Raw genomic sequence first — 5,778 nt, forward strand, 5'->3', positions numbered from 1 at the left:
CTACTCCTCCTTTTGTCCTCCGCCAGGCCTTCCATTCGTCTCCCTCCTCTCTATTCTCTGACCATCTCTGCCATGGCTGATCAGAAGGGGACTACTCTAGACCGCCGTGCCCTATCGCGGGAGGAGATCCCGGCTGGCGAGGGTTCCTCGTCTGTAAGTTCACGCTGTCTCTTCTTCTCCTTCATTTGTTTTTTCTTTCTTTCTGTTACTTGATTTAGTTTGTGAAACATGAATTATTGTGGTCAGCTGACTCCTTATTTGATGCGGGTGTGTCTTGCTGATACCGATTTACAGTCAATTGGAACTAGGGTTAGGCTGCGTTGTTGTCTTCAATAGAACTCCCTTGCTGTAGAATTGGGGAGAAGTTGTGGCTCGAGAAAGAAAAAGGGAATGGTGAGCGGGGCTGCGACGGGAATGGTGCGCGTTGTTTCAGTTGCAGAGGCTAACAAAACGTGCAACGAGCTGCTGGAGATCATCTACGGGTGGCAGGAGCTCTTCCAGGAAGCAAGGGAAGATTTGGAGAAGGTGAATGCAAGGATCGTAGAAATTACGGTTGAGAAGAATAATCTCCTTGAAGAGCACGTCCGGTCTGTAACGCCCCGAGACCGACGCTCCAGACGCCTTCCATGTTTTGCGTGATCGTCGTGTGTTTTAATTCGTTTGTTGCATTCATCATCGCATCATCCGCATTGCATCGGCACTTTGTTCCCATCATGTTTTAAAACTTGCATTCGTTCGTCGTTGCCGTTTCTCCCTTTGCCTTCATCACCTCTCTTAGACCACCCTCTCGTGCACGTCCGAAAACTTACCCGAACCCAACCTGTTCAGTCATCACCGTTGGATTCGGATCATCCCCCAAACATCCTTAAAATACATTCGGCTCTTTGTTTGGACCTCCCTAACCCATTTATTTCGAAGCGCCCGATCCCGATGGGATGATCCAAATTCTCCCTCATATTACCTATCTGCTATATAAATAGATGAACCCTAGATCCTAGGGAGCTTGTCCCATCAGCCCCGTCCTCCCGCCAGCCATCGACCCACTCGCCAGATCCACCTCGTTTTCCCCATCCACCCGAGCGCCTCCACCTTGCTTTCAGTGCCGCCCAACCAGATCACAGCCTCCTTCTCCTCCTGCCGAGCCACCACGCCCGCAGCCTCGCTGCCGCGAGCCTCCTGTCTCGACCGCGCAGGCCTCCTCGTTCCTCTCCCGAGCAGGAGCTCACCAAGGCTCCAGCAGCCACCTCCATCCCGTGCAGGAGCTCGCTCCCGAGCCCAGCTGCGTTCACGCCCGTCCTCGCGACCAGCTGCGTCACCAGCGTCCACCTCCAGCAGGCCCGTATGACCCCTCTCGTCCCTGCCTCCCCTTCCATCTTCCTGTTCTTCTCTCTCTCACCTCCCCTTCTCTGATCCGTCGAGGGTTCGCCATGGGCGTCCGATGGAGCACTGCCGCCATGGCCCTCAGTTTGAAGCTCCACCCGATAGCGCCTCGACGAGATCCTCGCCTGCCCCGCGCTATGGACCCATGCCCAGCCTTCCTTCCCCGCGCCGTTCCTCGCGCGCCGGACATCCCCAACCTCGCCGGAGCCACGCAGGTCCCCGACCCTTCCTCTCCTTCCTTCGGTCCTCCTCTGTTGTTCTCTTGCTCACGTTTCTCTCGAATGCTCTCTCTGTCTTCGCTGCAGCTAGCCTCCATGATAATCGATGGGAGATGCCTCCCCTTCCTTGCTCGCGCCTGATCTGCTCCAAGCCACATCCCACGCCAAGTCCGTCCTCGTGCCGCTCCCCGTCTTCCACCACATCGCGCCGATCGCCCAGTCTCCCGCTCGCGTTGACCGCATCAACCAGCGGCTCGTCTCGCGCCTCTGCTCGCTGCGTTGACCCGATCCGGCCTCGTCGTGCCCGCGCCTAGGCCGCATCTTGCATCCACGCTGCTGGCAAGGCCTAGCGCCCCCTTCCAGCCTCCCTCTCCCTCGACCGGGCCGAAGCCCATGGGTGAGCAGACCCTCTAGCCTCTTCTCCCTGTTGGACCAGCAGATTTGGCCCGACTCATTTTTTTTTCCACGAAGTGATTTACTAATTATCCAGTGTCTTACAGTTTTACAGAAAAAACCATATTGATCATGCATATAATAACTCCATGACCGTGCATCAGATTAAAATGTTTTATATATGAAAAATTCTTAGAATTTTGTCTAGTTTCATAATATGCTACTTTCATCCATGTTTAAAATGTTTAAATTGCTGTTTGCATTAATTTGCTTAAATGCCATGCTAAAATGTTTTATTTCATAACTAAATAACCGTAGCTCCAAATTAAATAAACTTTATATATAAATGGGGTAGAAAAAGGCATATATTAACATGGTGGCATTGCTTTGCATGTTGAACAACTCTAAAATATGGTTTAGGGCAGAACAGTACCAAATCCAAAATATGCATATGAGGATTTTCCGGAATTGTTGTTTGTTGTTCCGGCCTCATTTAAACTTGCCTAGATAGGTAGTTTTGTTATGCTTCACCCCTTTCCATATTTAACCACATTTAATATTGTTGGGTACATAACCGAGAGAGAACTAAAAATTTGATGTGGTGTTTCGTTAATATGCAAATCGTTGCATATTGAGCTCCACTTAATTTGTAGTGTTGTTTGTTGCACTTTGCCATGCCATGCCTCATTAAACCGGACATGCATCATACTTGATTGTGCATCATGCCATGTTTATGTGATGGTTGTTTACCATGTTGTTTGCTTCTTTCCGGTGTTGCTTCTTCGGGTTAGTTCCGATAACGTCGCGTTTGTGAGGATTCGTTCGACTTTGTCTGTTTGTCTTCTTCATGGACTCGTTCTTCTTCCTTGCGGGATCTCAGGCAAGATGACCATACCCTCGAAATCACTTCTATCTTTGCTTGCTAGTTGTTCGCTCTATTGTTATGCCGCGCTACCTACCACTTGCTATATCATGCCTCCCATATTGCCATGCCAAGCCTCTAACCATCCTTTCCTAGCAAACCGTTGTTTGGCTAAGCTACCGCTTTGCTCAGCCCCTCTTATAGCGTTGCTAGTTGCAGGTGAAGTTGAAGATTGGTCCATGTTGGAACATGTTTATGTTGGGATATCACAATATCTCTTATATTTAATTAATGCATCTATATACTTGGTAAAGGGTGGAAGGCTCGGCCTTATGCCTGGTGTTTTGTTCCACTCTTGCCACCCTAGTTTCCGTCATACCGGTGTTATGTTCCTTGATTTTGCGTTCCTTACGCGGTTGGGTGTTATGGGAACCCCTTGACAGTTCGCTTTGAATAAAACTCCTCCAGCAAGGCCCAACCTTAGTTTTACATTTGCCTAACAACCTATTACCCTTCCCTTGGGTCGGCCAACCTGAGGGTCATCTTTATTTTAACCCCCCTGGGCCAATGCTTCTCTAAGTGTTGGTCTGAACTAGAGCCACTTGCAGCGCCTCCTTGGGGAAACTTGAGGTCTGGTTTTAGTTGTACGTAGTGCTCATCCGGTGTTGCCCTGAGAACGAGATATGTGCAGCTCCTATCGGGATTGTCGGCACATCGGGCGGCTTTCCTGGTCTTGTTTTACAATTGTCGAAATGTCTTGTAACTGGGATTCCGAGACTGATAGGGTCTTCCTGGGAGAAGGAATATCCTTTGTTGACCGTGAGAGCTTGTGATGGGCTAAGTTGGGACACCCCTGCAGGGTATAAACTTTCGAGAGCCCTGCCCGCGGTTATGTGGCAGATGGGAATTTGTTAATGTCCGGTTGTAGATAACTTGACACTTGACTTAATTAAAATGCATCAACCACGTGTGTATCCGTGATGGTCTCTTTTCGGCGGAGTCCGGGAAGTGAACACGGTTTGGGTTATGTATGAACATAAGTAGCTTCAGGATCACTTCCTGATCACTTCTAGCTTCTAGACCGTTGCATTGCTTCTCTTCTTGCTCTTATTTGCGTATGTTAGCCACCATATTTGCTTAGTGCTTGCTGCAGCTCCACCTCATTACCCCTTTCCTACCCATAAGCTTAAATAGTCTTCATCTCGCGGGTGTGAGTTTGCTGAGTCCTCGTGACTCACAGATTCTACCAAAATAGTTGCAGGTGTCGTTGATACCAGTGCAGGTGACGCAACCGAGCTCAAGTGGGAGTTTGACGAGGACCTTGGTCGTTACTATGTTTCGTTTCCTGATGATCAGTAGTGGAGCCCAGTTGGGACGATCGGCGATCTAGCATTTGGGGTTATCTTCTTTTCATTTGGATTTGACCGTAGTCGGTCTATGTGTGTATTTTGAATGATGTATGATTTATTTAAGTATTGTGTGAAGTGGCGATTGTAAGCCAACCCTCTTTATCCCATTCTTGTTCATTACATGGGATTGTGTGAAGATGACCCTTCTTGCGACAAAACCTACAGTGCGGTTATGCCTCTAAGTCGTGCCTTGACACGTGAGAGATATAGCCGCATCGTGGGCATTACAAGTTGGTATCAGATCCATCCCCGACTTAGGAGCCCCCTGCTTGATCTGGCGTTGTTGAGTCGAGAACAAAAATTGTTTTGAGTCTTAGGATTATATATATCGGAGAGTAGGATTCTTTTTACTCCTCGGTCCCTTCGTCTCTCTGGTGAGGTCTCCTGACATAGATGTTTTGACTTCCTCTCCTCAAATTTCCTCTCCTCAGTGCCTTCGTCGCTCTGGTGAGGTCTCCTGATGTAGAGCACGTCCGGTCGTTAAATGTGAAGCGACATGACGAGAATGTGAAGGCGCTGAAGAAGGAGGTTGATGAACTGTGCGGGGAGCAAACCAGCAAGAAGGTCGGTGGAGGCTAGATATACAACATCGTCCCTGGCTGTTGTGTTTATCTGGTGTTGTTAAGCAGTGGACTGGAGTTTCTTACCTTGTCTTGTGAAATTTCGTTGTCAGCTACTTTGTTAACAAAATGTATTTTGGTTCCGAGTATCATTGTAATTAGGCGTCGTTACTTATGAAGCACGGGACGTGAAGTCTCTGCAGCCACGGTTGTGAACCTAGTATTGTAATGACTTCTGTACTGATGAAGGCATGTACGTTCGTGGCTTTTCTGTGTTGCAGTGTTTCAGGTCACAGACACAGGCTTGCATCCCACAAATTCATGGTGTGGTTTTATATAGAGTAACGTTCGCCTGTATTTGTGTTCGAAATAATTCGGTTGACTCGTTCAGAAGAAGAGGCACGGACATGAATGCCATGAGGGCATGGTTTGGTCTGATGGAGAGTCACGTTCGTAAGTTTATTATGGAACTAAAGTGGAATGAGTTTAGATGTTAACACTGAATGTTTACTTTGCGAGTGGCCAGTTCGAGAGTCGAGGTGTTTAAAAGCGTAAGTTCCTTGTTTTTAAAATCCATGACTCTGTGTTGAGTTGCGTCGCGCTTCTTTTATTAGAAGCACGGGCGTGAAGTGAATACAACCACGGTTCTATACCAGGTAGGGACATGACTTGTGCACTGACGATGGCGTGGACATTCGTGGCAGTGTTAAGGGTCACAGGCACGGGCGTGAAGCGCTAAAAGGCATGCTGCCGTATAATATAGAGTAACGCTCCCGTGTGTTTGTGTTTCGAATGATTCCTTCAACTCGACCAGACGGAGAGGCACAGGCGTTCAGCCCACAAAGGCACCGTTAGGTTCGTTCTTTAATTGGGGAGACCCAGCGGAATTGGTTCAGATGTGAACAGCCACTGTTTACTCTATGAGGCACGGAATGGCCTATTTGAGAGACGCTGGT

General features: G+C 48.6%; 1 long non-coding RNA gene across 1 annotated transcript; it reads left to right on the plus strand.

The window, feature by feature from the left end:
* The first annotated feature begins 1,020 nt into the window (after window positions 1-1,020).
* Window positions 1,021-5,080, plus strand: LOC147965321 (uncharacterized). Its single transcript, XR_015607424.1, has 3 exons — window positions 1,021-1,595; window positions 1,686-1,995; window positions 2,783-5,080. It is a non-coding gene; the product is annotated as an uncharacterized LOC147965321 (long non-coding RNA).
* Window positions 5,081-5,778: the final 698 nt, after the last annotated feature.

This window comes from Triticum urartu, chromosome 6A (assembly GCF_056163025.1).
Source record: "Triticum urartu cultivar PI428250 chromosome 6A, HENAU_Tu73, whole genome shotgun sequence".
Lineage (NCBI taxonomy): Eukaryota > Viridiplantae > Streptophyta > Magnoliopsida > Poales > Poaceae > Triticum > Triticum urartu.